The sequence below is a fragment of the Trichechus manatus genome, unplaced genomic scaffold (assembly GCF_000243295.1).
Source record: "Trichechus manatus latirostris isolate Lorelei unplaced genomic scaffold, TriManLat1.0 scaffold00034, whole genome shotgun sequence".
In the NCBI taxonomy this organism is placed as follows: domain Eukaryota; kingdom Metazoa; phylum Chordata; class Mammalia; order Sirenia; family Trichechidae; genus Trichechus; species Trichechus manatus.
The window spans coordinates 4753194-4774561 of record NW_004443970.1 but is presented as its reverse complement, the minus strand read 5'-3'; positions in this window follow the sequence as shown (position 1 = coordinate 4774561).

Genomic DNA, 21368 nt, shown 5'->3' with positions numbered 1-21368 from the left:
AAACTACAAATAGCTTAATATGGCACATGTAGAGTTGTTGTTGTTAGGTGCTGCCGACTCCCTTCCCACTCACACTGACCCTATGTACAACAGAATGAAACATAGCTGGATCCTGTTCTATCCTCACAACTGTCACTATGTTTGAGTCCTTTATTGCAGCCACTGTGTCCATCCATCTCCTCGAGGGTCTTCCTCTTTCTCACTGACCATCTACTCTACCAAGCATGATGTCCCTCTCCAGGGACTGGTCCCTCCTGATAATGTGTCCAAACTACGTGAGACAAAGTCTAGCCATCCTCCTTCTAAGGAGCATTCTGGTTGTACTTCTTCCAAAGAAGATTTCTTCAGTCTTCTAGCAGTCCATGGTGTATTCAATATTCTTCACCATATTCAAATGCATCAATTCTTTTTCCATCTTCCTTATTCATTGTCTAGCTTTTGAATGCATATGAAGCAATCAAAAATACCATAGCTTGGGTCAGGTGTACCTTAGTCCTCAAAGTGACATTTTTGCTTTTTAACACTTTAAAGAGTTCTTTTGCAGCAGATTTGCCTAATGCAATATGTCCTTTGATTTCTTGAGTGCTGCTTGCATAGGTGTTGATTGTGGGTACAAGTAAAATGAAATCCTTGACAACTTCAGTCTTTTCTCTATCTATCATTATGTTGCTTATTGGTCCCGTTGTGAGGATTTTTGTTTTCTTTAGGTTGAGATGTAATCCATACTGAAGGCTGTAGTCTTTGATCTTCATCAGTAAGTGCTTCAAGTCCTCTTCACTTTCGGCAAGCAAGGTTGTGTTATCTATATATCACAGGTTGTTAATATGTCTTCCACCAACCCTGATGCCACATTCTTCTTCATGTAGTCCAGCTTCTTGGATTATTTGCTCAGCATACAGATTGAATAAGTGCGGTAAAATGATGCAACCCTGATGCACACCTTTCTTGACTTTAAACCACACAGTATCCCTTTGTTCTGTTCAAACAACTGCCTCTCGGTCTATTTTCAAGTTCCACATGAGGACAATTAAATGTCCTGGAATTCCCATTCTTTGCAATGTTAGCCATAATATGTTATAATCCACACTGTCAAATGCCTTTGCATAGTCAATACAACACAGGTAAACGTCTTTGTGGTATTCTCTTCTTTCAGCCAAGATCTAGCTGATGTTAGCAATGATATCCCTAGTTCCATATCCACTTCTAACCCGGCTTGAATTTCTGGCAGTTCTCTGCCAATGTACAGCTGCAACCACTTCTTAATTATCTTCAGCAAAATTTTACTTGTGTGTGATATTAATGATATTGTTTGATAATTCCCACATTCTTTTGGATCACCTTTCTTTAGAATAGGCCCAAACTTGGATCTCTTCAAGACAGTTAGCCAGCTAGCTGTCTATCTATTTTATTGGCATAGATGAGTGAGTACTTCTAGACTGCATCCATTCGTTGAAACATCTCAATTGGTGTTTCATCAATTCCAGTAGCCTTGTTTTTTGCCAGTGCTGTCAGTGCAGCTTGGATTTCTTCCTTCAATACCATTGGTTCTTGATAGTATGCGACTTCCTGAAATGGTTGAATACACAATAATTCTTTTGGTGCGGGGGCTCTGTGTATTCTTTACATCTTCTTTTGATGTTTCCTGCATTGTTCAACATTTTGCCCATAGAATCTTCCAATATTGCAACTCAAGTCTTGAATTTTTTCTTCAGTTCTTTAAACTTGAGAAATTCCAAACATGTTCTTCCCTTTTGGTTTTCTAATTCCTGGTCTTTGCAAGTTTTATTATAATACTTTACTTTGTGTTCCCAAGAGTAAATAGGAAACATTTCATAAAGAGAAAGATCAATGATTTGGCGATTGGACTTTGTTACAAAAGGGGAATATAATAGATTTTAGGAGAAAAAAAATTAAGAAAGAACTCGATCAGATTTATGCTTTAGATACATTGTTTTGGATGTGTATGAAGAATGGAAAAGATAACTGGTAGTTGAAGAAATATAAACGAGTCAAGTGGCAATATCCATGCCGCAGCGGCATTAGTAGTTCAGTGGTAAAATTTTTCTTTTCCTGTAGGAGACTGAGGTTCAATTCCTAGACAATGCACCTCATGCACATTCACCACTCATCTGTCAGTGGAGGTTTGTGTGTTGCTATGGTGCTGAACAGGTTTCAGCAGAGCTTTCAGACCAAGACAGACTAGGAAGAAAGGTCTGGTGATCTATTTACAAATATGAGTCAATGAAAACCCTATGAATTACAATGGTCTAATGGGCAGCTGATCATGGGGATGGCACAGAAGCAGGCTTGTTTCATTCTGTTGTGCATGGGGTTTCCGTGGGTCGGGGGACTGACTCCAAGGCAGCTAACAACAAGAACCCTTACTACAGGTGGTCAATGGAAAAAATGTCACTTAACTGTTAAAAAAGTATAGGGAGAATGAGAAGCTTGAGTTTGAATTTTGCTTGTGTCACTTATTAATTGCTTAATTTTAGATAAAATAGTTAACTTCTCTGAGTCTCAGTTTCTGCATTCATAAAATTTTGAGAGGTTTAAACAGAGGGGGATATATAATGTTCATAGCATAGTGCTTATAGTATATTAAACCATTAATACTGCTAGCAATTTATTTATATTGTTATTATCAATAACAATTGCAATAATGGTAATAAAAAGTCTCTTAAAAAATCTCATGAGTAATTTATGAGAATTCATGATAAAATGTAAACTAAATTCAAGAGTAATTTTTTATTTATTGATTTATTTTTGTGGTAACATCAAACAGAACCAGTGTTTACTACTACTAACTACTATGGAAACCCTGGTGTTGTAGTGGTTAAGAGCGCAACTGCTAACCAAAAGGTGGGCAGTTCGAATCCACCAGGCTCTCCTTGGAAACCGTAGGGGGCAGTTCTACTTCGTCCTATAGGGTCACTATGAGTCGGAATCAAATCGATGGCAATGGGTTTTTTATGAGTACAAACTGCTATATGACAGGCAGTTTGCGAAGAAGTTTACATATATAATATCCTCATAGTTAGCCAAACATCTTACTTTGTTCTATCTTGTCGAGTTGAATAAAAATCCAAACTCAAAAGTAGGAGCTAGCAAAATGATCCCTCACTCATTTGAAGAGGGAGAGCGAGAAGGACAAAAAGAGAAACAAAGGAAAGGAGGGAGGGAGACAGGGAAAGAGAATGTGAGAGAGCACAAGTGCTATCACAACAAAATAGTGGTCAAGGAGAAGCGATGGACATTTAGTGAACATTTACTAAATGCAGGAGCCCTAGTGGCCCAGTGATTAAGTGTTCGGTTGCTAAATGAAACAAACGTCAGTGGTTCAAACTCTCCAGCTGCTACTTGGGAGAAAGATGTGGCAGGCTGCTTCCATAAAGATTTACAGCCTTCAAAACTCTATGAGGCAGTTCTACTGTGTCCTATAGGGTCACTGAGTCTGATTCGACTGTACGGCAATCAGTTTGTTCTGGTTTTGGTTATTAAGTGTAATGCACTATTTAGGGCATAACGAATCCTCACAACAACACTGTAGGACAGTTGGCATTTTATTTATTGGGAAATAGAAGCTCTAGAAATTTTAGTTGCCCAAATTCACACAGCTATTATAAAGCTGTGATCAAAAACAGCAACAAAAGTGAACAACAACTGATCCAGAGCCAATCTTCTCAGAGCTAAATCTGAAGTTCCAGACATTCTTAACCAGCTTTGGAGACTGCATTGTGTGCTTTAGCCAAAGACAACCCAATTTTGTAAGTTTTCTTTGCCAGCATGCTTAATGAAACAGCCACTAGTCTGAAATAGTTGTCCTGGCTAAGAGTCGATCAAAAATAATTGAAGGCATTAGAGATGATTAATCATTTGCTTCTGTGGGTTAGACCTGTATACGTAAAATGATGACTCAGGTACATAAGGTCAGGTAGGGAGGGCAGATTTGATTAGTTGATTTCCATAGTGTAAAATATTTCTCAATGGGAACCCCTTCTGTGGGGAATCACTGAACATTATGGTGGAGGAATATAAAAATTTAAAGTCTGTACATTAAGACCCAAAAAAAAAAAAAAAAAAAAAACTGCCAGAAGCAATTTCCAAAGAAATTACATCTGGGTGCAATGAAGAGAATCCTAAGAGGAAAAAGGTTCATTCAATGAGTGAGCTCTTTAGGGGAGTTTTTATTTGATTAAGAGATCACTATTTATTTAAATGGAGCACACTATAAGACTAACTTAATCCAGGCCCCAAAGGCTATTTTAATGGGTTTGAGGATTGCTTCTGCAAAACACATCTGGATTTTTGATCACTGCAAATTTAATCACACAGGACAAAATCCTTTACTGCAAATGCATGTTAGGCTTATGCTCAAGTTGAGAGGTCATATGGACAACAGCTTATAAGGGCTATACAACCTAGCCTGGTCCTAGGCAGTCTTTTCTTGGTTCTAAACTTCCAGAACATTGTTGTGGTTGTTGTGAGCTGTCAGCGAGTTGCCTCCAACTCGTGGTGACCCCTGGCACAGCGAAACAAAATGCTGGCTGGTCCTGTGCCATACTCATGATTGGTTGCAAACGGGGCTGTTGTGATCCACAGAGTTTTCACTGGCTGCTTTTCAGAAGTAGATTGCCAGGCCTTTCTTCCTAGCCTATCTTAGCCTGGAAGTTCCATTGAAACCTGTTCAGCATCACTGCAACATGCACGCCTCCACTGACAGACAAGTGGTGGCTGCACATGAGGTATATTGGTCAGGAATCGAGCCTGGATCACCCACACGGAAGGTGAGAATTTTACTACTGAATCACCTCTGCTTCCATCCAGAGGACTGTAGGAAAACCTAGTTTATTAAAGACCTCAAAGATCTCTGAAGCTTTAGGAAAGTAATATTGGTTTAAATGAGACCAGCTGAGAAAGCCACTTCAAGAGAGATGGAAAAAATAAAATGAAAGATCTCCTTTAAATCTAGATAGTACATTTGCTATGAACTTGGTTAGCCCTGTTCAAGAAAATATAATGGACACCAGGATTGACAAAGACCCACAAATAGTGAAGGGCTGTAGATTAGCCAAATCTGTTATCACGAACATTAAGTCATTGAAAATTATGTTTTAATCACAAGAGTTTAGAGGGAATTTCTAGGGCTAACAGAACAATAAAAGAATAAAAAAGAAGACCTGATACCCACATTATTAGAAAATATTCAAAACGATAATATACAGGGCTTATATTCAGCTGCTATGCACTATTATAGCTGTTCTGGTTGTTAGGACCCATATCCTTTGGGGTTCATGTCCCTTCAGATACCAAATATTTTGAACATCATCCTGGTGATGATTAATATTACTTGGTTTTCATAACTGACAACTTGAACATTTATTTAACGTTAAATAATCACTGGAAAGAGAAATACTATATTTTAAGAATAGTTACTTTTCATTAAGGAGCCCTGGTGGAGCAGTTGGTTAAGAGCTTGGCTACTCACAGAAAGGTCAACAGTTTGAATCCACTAGCCACTCTGTGGGAGAAAGATGTGGCAGTCTGCATCTGTAAAGATTTCAGCCTTCGAAACCCTCTGGTGTAGTTCTACTCTGTCCTGTAGGATCTCTAGGGGTAGAAATCGACCTGACAGCGATGGGTTTGGTTTTTGTTTTTGTTACTTCTCATTGGATTGTGATAAGAGTGAAATGGGAAACACTGTTGACTACCGATACTTTTCTATTATTTTGAATATGTGTACAAATTATGTATATCCATGTACTGTTAGAGTAAATAAAAACTTTAAAATAGCTTTACATAATGGAATCTATGAGGAAATATACAGAATTATAAACTATAGAGATTAATTATCAGGGTTATTTTTCACAGGGAACTGATAACGAAAATCTTTAAATGTTTGGCGTGCGACACTGTTTGGTGATCAGTGACTTTAATTCATGTTCTCTAGGGACCAGTCAAGAGAGATACAGCTTCTTTTACAAAGAGACACTCATGATTCATTACATAGTAGTGTGAGGAGCTGGTGACCCCTTTGGAAAAGGTCACTAAAGTTAGTTGCTGATCTTTTTCCAGATACCATGATGAAAACTAAAACATTTACCTCTCGAGATTGTTTAATACAACTAGCTGAAGAATGAGCATAAGTTATCCTTTTCTTAGTAATTGGTGAGCTGGTACCTAGGAAAGACTTAGGCTACTGTGTAATACACTCAGGGATCGGACACAAACACACAGGAATTTCTTTTATCTGAATATGTTAGTGTGGACTCTGAAGGTGTACAACAACAGATACGGAGGTGCTGAGACACAAAAAATATTTAAAAAAATTATTAATGATGTATAATTTAGAAACTCAGAAAATATAGAATTAGATAATTAATACATTTTTTAAAAAAATTTAGTCCTGCCTTTTTAATTGACTTAAAAAATTTAATTATGTCACATATATTAAAATATAAAGATATATACTGACTACTGTCAGAACCTGGTAGTTTCCTGTATGGCAACTATTCTTCACCAAAAGTTATTCTGCAATTAAGGGATTTGAGTAAATATGTTCTCATAGAGATTGTTTCTTAAACAAATTAGAGCCCCATCATCCTCAATTTATTACTTTATTGGTAAGTTTCTTAGTTATCTGGTGCTGCTATAAGAGAAATACCACAAGTGGGTGGCTTTAACACACAGAAATTTATTTTCTCACAGTTTTAGAGACTAGAAGTCCAAATTCAGGGTGCTTTCTCTCCCTGTTGTATGTGGGGAATGTCCTAGTCTCTTTTCAGCTTCTGTTTCTTGGTTCCTTGGAGATCTCATGTGGTATGGCATCTACCTTCCCCATCTGTGTTTGCTTTCTTGCTGCTTGCTCTATCTGCTCTTTTTATATCTCAAAAGAGATTGACTTAAGACACACCTTACATTAATACTATCTCATTAACATGACAAAGAAAAGCCATTTCTAAATGAGATTATAACCACAGGTATAGGGGTTAGGATTTACCACACATATTTTGAGAGGACACAATTCAATCCATAACATTCCACACTTTGGCCCCCAAAATTCATGTCCTCCCACATTCATAGTATATTCACCCCATTACAACATCCTAAAGGTTTTAAATCAACTCTAAGTCTAAAATATCATCTTCTGAATCATCTAAGTCAAATATGGATGAGAATGTAGGCATATGCCACCCTGAGGCAAAATTCCTCTTCATCTGTGAACCTGCGAAATATAGAATACAAGTTATCTGCTTCCAAAGTACAATGGCGGAATAGGCACAAGATAGACATTTCTATTACAAATGGGAGAAATTAAAGGGAAAGAAGGGATAACAGACACTAATCAAGTCCAAAACTCAGCAGAACAAATTACATTAGTTCTCAAGTCTTGAAAATAATCCTTTCTTTTCTGAGACCATCTGGGCAATGGCCCCTCCCTCCAGATTCTGGGTGTTAGCCATGTTCTCTGGATTCTGGGAGTGAGGCCCCTAAGCCCAACGTGAAGGTCCCAGCTTTCAGGCCCACTGGTATGGAAACCTCACCCATTCAGGTTTGGGTGGTCCTGTTCTCTTAGTCCATCTGAGTGGTGAGCCCACTCTCTCAGTCCCAATAGGCTCCGTTCTCCTGCACCTTGGGCATAGCAGACCTATCCCCTTAGCTTTGGGTTGTGGCTCCATCCTCTCTGCCCACCTAAAGAGTAGCTCCACACTCCACAACCTGGTGAAGATCTAAATCTTTAAAACCCAGTAGTCCATGGCTTCAATCTTTGAAACCTAGGAGGTCTTGGGTCTACCCTTTGAAACCAAGTCAGCCTTGCTCTCAGTTTTCCTTCCTATAGTTCCGCTGATCTCAGAGCTGCTCCAGGGATGGTAGTTTTCTTTTCTTGGAGGACAACAGATGTAGTTCCTTTAGACTGTTTCCTGCTTGTAGAATTCCAAGAAGCCAACAGCTTTTCTTCCTTTCATCCTATCTCTGTCCCCTTCAGTGTAAGCTGATGGATTTTCTGCTGTGGTAGTTGGTTAGAGCCATCAGTCAGTGGCTTAATCTCTTTAACAAAATACTGAGTTACCAAGTCCTTGGTGAGAATTTTAGGGCACATATCCTTAGTTTGTAAAACAGAATTTTCCAAGTTTTTAAGTTCTGTTTTCATTTTTCACAGTTCATATTTAAGTCTAATTCTTTCCTCCTGCATTCTACTGTAAGTGGCAAGGAGAAACAAGGCTTCCCCTTTAAGATCTTGCTTAGAAATCTCCACAGCCAATACTCAAATCACCAATTGTAAGCTCTACCTTCCAGCAAACCTTTGAACATAATAATAATAATCATAACTGCATAAAAAGCATCACCCTTCCTCCATTGTCCAATCATATATTCATCATTTCTCTTTAGAGCCTCACCAGGAGCACATTTAACATTCACATTTCTAGCAATGTTCTGTTGATGGTATCATACATATTCTCTAAGACTACAGAGGCTTACTCTATAGCTCTCCTCCCTTCTTTCTGAGTCCACGCCAGAATTGCCTTTTACATCTGTAATTCTACCAACAGTCTCTTCAAGGCAATCTAGGACCTTACTATGAAGCACATCAAAATTCCTCCAGATTCTACCCATTACCCAATTGCAAAACCACTTCTACATTTTACATATCTGTTAGAGAAGCACCTCACTCTTCAGTACCAAATCCTGCCTTGGTTATCTAGTAGTGCTATGACAGAAATACCACAAGTGGGTGGCCTTAACAAACAAATTTATTTTCTCACAGTTTAGAAGGATTGAAGTTCAAGTTCAGGGCACTGGCTCTAGGGAAAGGCTTTCTCTACCTGTTGACTCTAGGGTAAGATCTTTGTCTCTTTTCAGCTTCTGTTTCTAGGTTCCTTGGAGATCGCATGTGGCGTGGCATCTATCTTCCCCTATCTGTATTTTCTTGCTGCTTGCTTAATCTGCTCTTTTATATCTCAAAAGAGATTGACTTAAGACACATCCTACAGTAATATCGCCTCATTAACATCGCAGAGAAAACCCATTCGCAAATGAGATTATTACCACAGGTATAGGGGTCAAAATTTATAACACATTTTCGGGGGACACAATTCAATCCATAACAGTGAGCCATTTATATTTATGATGTTTAATATCATATGATGGGAATTCTACTTAAATATAGCTCATTAATTTAATTTTTATTTAATAAAAGCACCATATTTGAAATCGCAACTGGGTCACAAGTGAGTTTGCACCACAGTACTATCTATGCAAGAACTGACAAGAAAACATGGATTGCTAAGCCTTTCAATACATTTTTTGAGTTAACAGAAGCACTGACTTTAAAGGGTAAGAGTTAATTTGAGGAAGGAGATATATTTTAAAATTCTTAACTAGTCTACTTATGTTCATTTAAAATCTCTTTGAAAAGGAGACATTCTGGACACCCAAAGTATCTTTAATTATATGCAAAAATTTGATTAAAGCTCATTTCTTCTGATTTTGATGCAGATAATTATATCTTTCAAGAGCTTTACATTATGCCCATCAATTGTTAATAGAGAACTATCCCACTATAATTGTGGCTTTGTCTATTTCTCCTATCAGTCCTATCAATTTGGCTTCACATATTTTTCATTTCTGCTGTTTTCTTGATAGAATTAGCTGTTTATTACTGTATGAATTCCCTCTCTGTCTCTGGTAATTTTCTTTAATCTGAAGTATGTTTTATTTTATATTAGTGTTGCCACCTCTGCTTTACCTTGATTATTTTTTCCATAATATGTCTCTTTTCTCATACCTTTACCTTCTAACCGCTTGTTTTGTAATATTTAAAGTGCGTTTCCTGTAGACAGCGTATGGTCAGGTCACATTTTTTAATTCACTCTAACATTCCTTATTAACTGGACTATTGTCATTTAATGTAATTATTGATCTAATAGGACTTGTGGAAGAAAGAATACTGGCCATATCCTAATTCCCAGAACCTGTGAATATGTTCCTTACATGTCAAAAGGAGCTTTGCAGATATGTATGAGTTAAGGGTCTTAAAATGGGAAGATTATCCTGGATTATTTGGGTAAATCCAATGTGATCACAAGGGTCCTTTCAAGAGGGAGGCAGAAAGGTTCATAGTGAGATGAAGAAGTTATGATGATGTGAGTAGAAGTTAAAGTGATATCATGATGAGGAAAGGGCCATGATCTTAGGAATACAGGTGTCCTCTAGTAGCTGGGAAAGGCAAGAAAATGAATTGTCTCTGACGTGTTCCAGAAGGAACTAGCCTGGCCATGTAAAATAATAAATTTGCCTTGTTTCAGGTCAATACATTTGTGGCAAATTGGTAGACCAGCAATAGGAAAATAGCATAGGGCTTAAATCTGACATTTTGTTTTGTTTTCCTGTTTTTTGTTTCTCTTATTTCTTCTGCTGCTTCCCTATGGGTTACCTGATAATTTTTTAGAATTCCATTTTGATTTATCTGTAGTGTTTTTGAGTGTATCTCTTCATATACCTTTTATTATGGTTGTTCTAGGATTTCCTTTATATATATATATATAATTTATCACAGTCTACTGGTGTTTTCATTTCACTAGCTGAGTGAATTCAAAAAATTTTGCCTCCCTTTTTGTACCTTTATCCTTCACTGTTTATAATACAATTGCATTAAATATTTTCTCTATATACATTTAAAACAACAACAGTGATATAATTAATGCTTCAGCTCACACTTAATTCAGAAAACTTAAGAGGAACAAGGATGCCTATTTTATTTGCCCATATTTTGCTTACTATGCTTTTTCTTCCTTCCTTCCTGATGCGCCAAGTTCCCTTATTTTATAATTCCTTTCATTTAGAGAACCTTTTTAAACCATTCTTTAAGGAAATGAGAGAAAAAAAATTCTCTTAGTCTTTCTACATCTGAGAATCTCTTGATCTTTCTCCTCATTCCTGAAGAATACTTTTACTCAGTATAGAATTTTTGGTTAACAATTCTTTTTTTCAGCATTTGAAAAATACTATGCAAATTCCTTCTGTCCTACATCGTTCTAATGAGAAATCTACTATTTTTCTGCCTATAGATAAGGTGTTATTTCTCTCACCCTCCTTCCAGGATTATTCTTTGTCTTAATTTTCAGAAGTTTGTCAATATATGTTGGCGTTGGTTTCTTTGGGTTTTTCCTGTTTGGTAGTTGCTCCATTTGTTGAATCTGTGGGCTTAAGGCTTTTGACAAATGTGAAAACTTTTCTGCAATTATCTCTTCATGTGTATTTTCAGCCTTCCTTCTTTTTCCTCTCCTTCCAGGATTCCAGTGGCACAGATGTTATATATTTTGTTTAAATTTTCAAAGGTCTCTAAGCCCCTGTTGATTTATTTTTTCCTTCAATCTATTTTTTCTGTTGTTTGGAATACCTAATTTTGATTATTTAGTTTTTAATACACTGATCCTTTCCTCTTCCCCTCCATTCTACTGTTGAGCTCATTCATTATTTTTTTTTAATTTCTATTACTTTAATTTTCAGTTCTAAATATTCCATTATATTTTATATTTTTTGAGAGACTCCCCATATTTTTTCATTTGTTTTCAGAATGTTCACAATTGTTTGTTGAAGTGTTTGTGATGGCTGCTTTAAAATCATTGTCAGATAATTCTAACATCTTTGAATCCTGATTATTTTCAGTATTATGTTATGAAAGTCTGGATCTTATTTAAACCTAAAGGTTTAGCTAGCTTTTCCTAACACTACTTTTGCAGAGGATGAGGAGGTAACACCTTTTTAGTGCCAGGTGCAGGCAAAAATCCAGGTTTTCTGCTTGTCTTCTATGGACACAAAATCTATGCCTCCATCTTACCCTCTGTGTGTGTGTTTCTTGTCCTCTTTTTATAAGGCTACCGCTTATACTGGACTAGAACCCACCCTACCAGAATATGGCCATATATTAACTGGCAATATCTTCAAAGACCCCATTTGCACACAAGGACATGTTGACTTGTAACAGGTTAGGACTTCAACATATCTTTTTTGGGGGATACAGTTCAGTTCATAACAAGAGCCATATTATGTTTTGAGGACACTCATTAAGTGATAACGTGCATTATTTACACCTATGGAACTCAGACATCCCTTATTCCCCACCTCACTTCATATAGGCTATCTTTAACTTCAGTCATTGTTTCAGCAAGTAACTTCTCAGAGTTGTAACTGACAGCACACACCTCACTGCTCCGTATATCTTTTTCTTTATTCCTTAGTATTCCTGCAGTAATCTGTCCAGCACTTACTCATGTGTGTTTTGAAAGTGTGAAGAAACACTCTATGGTGCAATCCTTGAAAAATGGTTGATGAGACAAATGGATGACTTCTACCCTCTTCTATCTCTTTGGTGTATGACTCTAAGCACATTCTAGATAGAGTCTCACAAGGTCCAGCAAGATTGAATCTCAGTTGTCTATGGTTTGACTAACTGGTGAATACACTCTAGTATTAGCTTCCCCTTGTTTTCTGTTTTATTGTACTGTCTCCTACCGCTGTCTCTGAGATCACCTTCCACCTAAGCTCCTGTCTTGGGCTTTGCTTACCAGCAATAACCCAGTCTAAGACATGCATTTATTTAACAGGCAATAAATAATGGAGTGAGATCATGTTTTATCTACACAAAGCGGTGCATAAATAACACAGTTAAGAGCATAAATCTCTTCTGCTAACTTGTAACTCAATAGTTGTAAGAATACTACTGGATATCAAGATGAAAATATTCGCTCAGAGCATAAAAGAATAGTAAAGCATGTTATAGGAATAGGACAGTTGACATTTTAAGTGGAAGAGACAGGAAGTAAATAAGTAAATGAAGTATGTATATATATATAACTATAATGTCAAGTATTATAGGTTCAGCTTATGAAGATTGACATGGAAGATGTAATTGAAAATCTTCAATAAATTTGGAAAACCTGCAGAGGAGGAGGAATTATGTAAATTGTTTACATAGTATGAAAATGTATCAAATAATGCATTAATATAATAATATTATATGTGTTAAAATACCAAAACAGATAGCTATAATATGGATTTCAACATACAATTTTTTTATTTGACTCTCTAGAACACAGTGAGAACAGAAAAAGCTCTATGCGGAAAAACTGAGAAACTCTGTATTGACGAGAATACCAATAGGTATTTAATCAATAAATGCTTAAAACATTTAATGTTCTTTTGAATACAAACACTGTTGAGAGGAATTTTTGCCTTTTTTCCTTAAAAAATTATTGTTAAATAATTAGTTTAGTAATTGCAATTTGAGAACTTGTCAAAGCTTTAAGTTGTTCTTTGAGAGTAGAGTGAGTCAAAAATTTTAATTGGTAAAAAACTCTTGCTTCAGGAACAGTGCTATTTTTCAAAAAGATAATTGTTGAAAGGCAAATAACATTTCTAATATGCCTTTTTCCTCCACAATTGTCCTCTCAAAAAGCCTTTATTACAGATGAAAATACTAGGGAAATGGACCGTCAAAGCTTCACTGAAACAATATGCAATTCTGAAATATTGTCTCTTTATGTATACTTACATTGTTAATTCTTCAAAGAATGAAACTATTTTTCAGACCACTATATAGGACAAAAATATAAACGATTTTCCCTTTTTATCATTTAAAATAAGTTTTAAAAATAAAATTCCATATGATATTAGAAATAATTGTATGGGTATGACTTTTGTTTCCACTAAGTTATTATTATACTTGGGCATATTGGATAGGATAACTGATTTTTATTTGAATAGAAATGAGAAGGAATAACTATTTTAGAAACAGGGTTTAAAAAGAAAAAAAAGCACAAAGCAAAAGGTGATATCAGGTACTTCAGTATGCCTGTGTTACCTACTTCTCCCTTAAGTTTCTTTCATTCTTTTTTTTTTTTGTGTGTGTGTGTGTATAAATCAAAAGTGCTAATTAAGAGATAACACAATGTCAATGCTTATGGTACAGAGGTCTCAAAGACAAATTCTTTCTGCACTCTCAACTTGTTTTGAAGACTTAGGCACATCACTAATCCCCACACAGTGTCAGCTCTCTCTTATGTGATGTGAGGACAGATATTTCATTAGGTGATTTATACATTGCTGTCCACTGTGGGTGTTATTACATGATTTATAAATATTCGTTTATTTTCAGAGATATTATTTTTCATACAAATGCAATAAAACCCAAACACATTGCCATCGAGTTGGTTCCGAATCATAGTGACCCTAGAGGACAGAGTAGAACTGCCCTATAGGGTTTCCAAGGAGCGGCTGGTGGATTCAAACTATAGATCTTTTGGTTAGCAGCCAAACTCTTAACCGCTGCACCTCCAGGGCTCCCACAATTCAATAGGTTGTACACTAAACTCTCAGAAAACAGTCTCATAACTAAAATTTATACTTATTCAATTCACCACACTCAGACACCATATCTTTCTTATTGAAAGTGAGCAGTCATTAGTATTCTGAAATCATTTTGAAGAATTTATTCTTGAAAATATATGCTTTTAAACTGGAGGTCTTGAGTGTCTCCCCATTTCTAATATCACTGAGTCTTCGGGATTAGACCTGAACCATTACTAGGGACCCATTTTGAGGAGACGGTTGTGAATATGTAAGAACCTGCTAGGACAGTATATGGGAACCATAGAGCAAAAACAGATGAAAGAGATGGTGAGCTGACCAGTCACGGTACCCTGGAGACTCAGCAGCCTTGGGATGTAATGAACTTAGTCAACTTTATCTTCATTTCCTCTTTTTTCTATTTTCTTTTCTTTTCATTCAGAGATGGATCACTTTTTTTTTTTTTTTTTTTTACTTCTTATTAAGTCAGTTATTAATTGTATCCCACTAAACACAGAGACTCTGGAATACGATCACTTTTTTTTTTTTAGTTACAAATTTAAGACATTTGTTTGCAGCATTTATTTTAACCCCAGCATGAGAAGAGTAACATACAAAAGAACCAACCTTGAAGATGCACCCCATAATCACCCTATGTTAGAGGATCCCGGTTAATCCCTAAATTTTGTGAAAATTAGATGTGGTAAAGTAATATTTTATATCTCACTATTGGACAAAATTGAAAAATTTATGCATAACAGTGTACATCATAATATGGAGCCCAATAACCCAATTCTTCAAATTCAAGAGAAAAGTAACCACCTCTTCTTATATTTTCAGTAATTTTTTATCCTATAATTATAACTGTAAATAAAGTACATTTTCAGGATATGTTGCAGTCACGAAAATTTTTTATACAAATGCATATACAAATAAGTGTCATTCAAACACTCAAAAGATTTATATTAAAACTTTATCACATAGAAATTAATCATAGTAAGATTAGAAGTTTAATTTTTAGATTTAAACCCATGTATCTGATCAGCTCCTGTGCTGTATAAAATTTATCAAAACATCCTTTAGTTACTGGATATGGAAGTCACCTTTGACTACTTCCTAGATGGTTAACACATATTTTCTTTTATCTTTTAAATAAATGATAAACCACAGAAAATAATATATAAATTATATAATATAATATAATATATAATAATAAAAAAACATGTAGTCACTATAAAGCTTACCAAATACAGCATTACTAGTATTTTAAAACCTACAATATATAGCTCTCTCATCACTTTTCCATTCCTACCCCTCAGGGGTAACAACTAGACATAATTCTGTATTTATCATTTTCCTTGATTTCTTAAAGTGCTTTACTGTGTATGTATCTATACCTTAATTGTACATTATTGTTTCACATGGTTTTGATATTTTTAAAAATTATATTATGCTATAGCAGTCTTTCATAACTTGCTTTATTTTCCATTTAATATTTTTTTGAAACTCATTATTTGATCCATATAGCTAAATTATTTCCATTTCAGGACTGAATATACTACAGTATATTTAGCCATTATCTGATTGATTATATCTGAGTTGTTTTAATATTTTTCTATTTAAAAACAATTCTGCTATAAACAGTCATATATGTGCTTCCCAAAGCACTGATCAATGATTTTTCTTCATTTATTAAAATGGTCATATAAATCGAATATAGCTTGTTTTCCCTGATCAGTAACAAGGCAAAGAGGGCTACTCCCATCACTCTTATTTAATTTTAGTGGAAGCCCTAGTCACTAAAAGAAGACAAGGAAAAAAACTACATAAACATTAGAAAGAAAGAATAAATTAAGCTCCTTATTTGAAGATTTCTGTTTATATGAAATTCAAGGGCTTTACCAAACAACTAATAGAACTCAGTATTAAATTTAGCAAGGTCACAGGATACAAGGTTAATATAAAACCAATCAATTATATTGTTTGTTTATACAAACAATAAACAATTGGAAAATGACATTTAAAAAAATCTCATTTATAGTAATGACAAAAGTATAAAATATTTGGAAATAAATACTACAAAAACAAAGCCAATATCTCTTCTTTGAAAATTATGAACATTGCTGAAAGAAATTAAAGAAGTCTAGATAAATTGAAACGTATAACAAGTTCATGGTTGGTAGACTCACTATTATTACAATGTCAGTTCTCCCAAATCGATTTATAAATTCAACACAATTACAAATTTCATCAGTATTTATTGTGTATATGGTAATTGGCCAACTGATTCTAAAATTCGTATGGAAATACAAAGGACCTGTAATAAAGCAAGTTTTAAAAGAACAAAACTGGTTGGCTTACCTCATCTGGAAAACAAACAAACAAACAAAAACAATATACATACACACATATATGTATACATATATGTGTGTATATGTATACATATATGTGTGTATATACACACACACACATACACTTACATATACACATGCATATACACATATATATTTCTACTATATATAAATCAATATAGATGTCTGACACAGACCGAAGATTTTTAACAATAGTGGCAAGACAATTCAATGAAGGAAAAAAAAGTCTTTTCAATTAATGTTGCTGTATTAGCTGAATATACATATGGGAAAACAAAAACAAAACTAAACAAAGCACCAACTCATGTCTCAAACAATAGAACAAATAAAATGGTTCATAGACCTAAATATAAAACCTAGAACCTTAAACTTCTAGAAAAAAATACAAGAGAAATCTTTGCAAACTGGGAGTAGGCAAAGATTTCTTAGAGAGAACAAAAGAATCAAAAACCATTCAAGAAAAAAAATCAACAAATTGGGTATCATTAAAATTAAACATTTTTTCCTTTCAAAACATATCACTAAGAAAGTGAAAATGTCATATAATAGACTGGAAGGAAATATGTATCACATATATCCAACAAGAGATTTATATCCAGAATGCATAAATATCTCTCACAATTCAATAAGACAACCAAATAAAAACAGGCAAGAGATTTGACTAGACCTTTCATGATTGAAGACATACAAATGGCCAATAAGCACATGAAAAGATAATTAACATCATTAATCATCAAGAAAATGCAAATCAAAACCCATTGAGATAATACTACACATCTATTAGGGTGGCTAAAGTTAAACAAAAAACAACAATCCAAAACCAAAAACCCAAATGTACCAAGTTTGGCAAGGATGGGGAACAGTATCATATCCTGCTGAAGTAAATGTAAATGATAAATTATATTTGAAACATTTGGCCGATTCTCAAAATTTAAACTTTTACTTAGTGTATGACTGATCCTATTCACACTAGGTGTTTAGTCAAGAGAAACAACAGTACATGTCCAAACAAAGAAAACAGTATACACAGATGTTTAGCAGCTTTATTTGCAGTATCTCAAAACTGTAAGCCATCCAAATGTATTTAAATTGTGGTATATTCTTACATTGGAATGTTACTCAGCAATTAAAAAAATAGTTACCAAACCCAGGAAGGTGGGTCCTTGTCTGGCATGCTCAGACTTGCCAATTATCTGGACACTGGTCTTTGAGAAAGTAACTTTATTGCAATGCACAGAGCAAGGAGCTGGGAGGAAGTTCCTCAGATCCAGCTCCCTGAGCTAGGGGGAAGCAAGGCTTATATGTGGTTTGGGCAGCAAGATGGCAGCCTTGCAGACCTACTGGGGAGGGAAAATTCTAGAAGGCAGGCAGGAAACAGGAGGTGGTGTGGTTCTAGTCAGACCTCTCACTTCGGAATAGGATCCAGGTGATGATTTTCCTTCTGATTCGTTCCTCCTATTGCTGTGTCCTCTGTTGAGGTCAATTAGCCATCACAGCTGGCCCTTCTGCACATTCCGGGCAGGCCAAATCTGGCTTGGGCTGGTTTAAGAACTAATGGAAATTTACTGGCATTCGTAGAGTTAGGTTACAATATTACTATTGATATACAACAATATAAATAGGTCTCATTTTGCTGAGGGAAAAAAAGAGGTAAGCACAAGCGTACATTCTGTATAAATTATATACAATTATACAAAAAGCAAACTAATTTATTATGACCAAAGCAGATTAGTTCCCACCTGGGGACAGGGATGGAGGAAAGGATGGATTAAAAAGGAGCACAGGGAACTTTTTTTTCTGGGGGGGAGTGATGAAAATATCTGCTATCTTGATCATGATGATGGATTCACAATTCTAAAACAGATCAAATTGTATAATTTAAAGATATTTAGTTTGCTGTTCCTCAATTATACTTCAAAAAGTCATTAAAAAATAGATAATAGTATGATTCTCAAGGGGATGATGTAAGATAATTTTCAGAGCAGTGAATTGTGACGAGCAAAACTCAGTTCTTTATATTGTACCAGATTCATACTTTTAATCCGTAACTAAAGTATAAGTACCTGTAACCCTGGATTATATTTATTTGTTTTTAAATACCTTCTTCATTGTTTTATCCTTGTTCACCTAGTTGATAGCAGATAATTTAGCTTAATATTAATTTACTAACTCATTCAATAATTATTTATTCAATACCTACTCTATACTAACAGTGTTCTAAGCACTATGGATACAAAAGGAAATATAACAAAGTTTCCTTCTGGTAAAAGGAGTCATACAATTAATGAGTATATTCAAAATTAAAATATATGAAGTAGTATAATATGCTCAGGTATTGAATAAAGGAATGAGTGAGTGAGTGACTGGTTGAATAAATGTAAATTTGCCTTGAAAGTCCAAAATCACTTTATACTTATCTATGCTGTGAATTGCTTGCAATTTAATGTAACACAAAAGCTGACTAATAGTAGTCGAAGAAAGAGGGTTTACTTTTGTCCTACAGGATGAAAATTTAAGAGAGGCAATTCTTGTCCTTGTTCCAGCTACTCAATGTTTCAGCAGTTACCAGACTCCTTCTGTGTTTTACCTTTAACCATGGTATGTATTTCATTTGTTCTCATTCTTGTTACCTTATTGCCATGACATGGCTGTTGTTTCTTCAGGCATTCTGAGTGGGGTTTAAAATTAACCATATATAATTCTCCTATCTCTCCCTCCTCAATGCAAAAGTAGACACAGGAATCAGACAAATAGATCTTAAAATAGTCATCTTTATTTCTGTTAAAGCTGACATGGAGATGTGTTTTTGTGCTGTGGCCAAATGAATTCTCTAGAATGTGCTTGTCCAATTAGACACACAAACAGCCAGATTTTGAAGACCTCCCTTTCAAGGACAGATTGTACTCTGGTAAATTCACTATCTGAATCAGCAGAGAAAACCTTTGTCTTTAGGACAAATATTCCAAGCGCTAGGCTTTGTGCTTAATTTCTTTTCTAGGTCTCCTTCCTCTTGGGGAGGAGGGCAGAAAGCAGGAAAAAAATGGCAGTTGTCTTCCCATTACTTGTAAACCAATGGGATTTCCTATAGAATGCTGAATGGATGGATGTTGTTGTTACTAGGTGCCATCTAGTTGGTTTTGACTCACAGCAACGATATGTACAATGAACAAAACACTACCTGATCTTTCACCATCCTCACAATTATTGCTATGTTTGAGCCTGTTGTTGGAGCCAGTGTGTCAATCCATCTTGCTGAGGATCTTCCTCTTTTTTGCTGACCCTCTACTTTACCAAGCATGATATCCATCTCTAGGGATTGGTCCCTCCTGATAACATGTCTAAAGTACATGAGACTAAGTCTAGCCGTCCTCACTCCTCAGAAGCATTCTGGCTGTACTTCTTCCAAGACAGATCTGTTCATTCTTCTGGAAGTCCATGGTATATTCAATATGCTTCGTCAACACCATAATTCAAAGGTCTCAATTCTTTTCTGTCTTTCTTATTCATTATCTAGTTTTTGCTTGCATATGAGGTGATTGAAAATACCATGGTTGGGTCAGGCACACGTTAGTCCTAACAGGGATGTATTTGTTTTATTGTTGGGTGGAGTTCTTCAGTTTTTTAAACTGCTTTGTTAAAGCGTATGGACGTAATATAAATAAGACTCAAGGAAAAGTGGCTAAATGTAGGCAAGAAATTGGAGTCTACAATTGAAACAATACTGAATCTAAAGAAAATATTAAAGATTTTATGATCTTTGTTACATTAGACAGCCTCTCTGGAATAATATTCTTGGGGAAATAAAAGTACCTTCTCGATTATACTCTGAACTGTTGAGAAGTTCAAATGATGTATTGTGCATATAAAAAAAAAAAGTACTCTGAATTTTGATTCCAAAGAATGAGAGGACAAAATTTTCCTAACCAAGTAGATAGAACTCATGGGTTTAAAATTCTATAAGTAAGCAGTCTTGGTTTCATTCTGTGACAAAAACTAAACCTCAAATTCTAAGCAAATGCCTTGAAAATATTGAACTTGAGTCAAAGTAATAACAAAATGGAAGGATACAACTCATCTCAAGTACAGGACAAATAATACAATAATCAAATGATATAATCAAAGAAAGGTTAATGATGCTATTTTTTTAGGCAAACTAAATAATGCTTTGTAGGTAACTCACAAAGTAATTTATTTTACTTCCTAGTTCATCTATTATTTAAATAAAGGAAATCATTTGCCCTAGAGAATGCTATACTCCTAAACAAAAATTTTAAAAAGAAAATGAAAAGACAACCTCCTATTAAAATTGCATTAACCTGCCAATATCTTTAGTTTGGAAAAATTTTTTAAAAAAACTGTTCCACTTACTCTATGTCCTCCAAGAAGTATACACCAAGATGAGAGCCAGCACACCAGGGATTTACTAAGGACGAAGCCTGTTATGGAAAATGAGACTGAAGACAGAAGAAGATAGAAGAACTTTCAGAATATGACACAAGTCTGAACCTTATGAAGAAGAAAGGGAAAAAAGGAAAAAAGAGGGTGATAGACTGCCATGAAATACTAAAAATGTGTTGGCAAAGCTGATGGAGAGTTCTTGAGCTAAAATTGCATATCAGAGAAGTTCAGTTGCTCTCAGAAAAAATC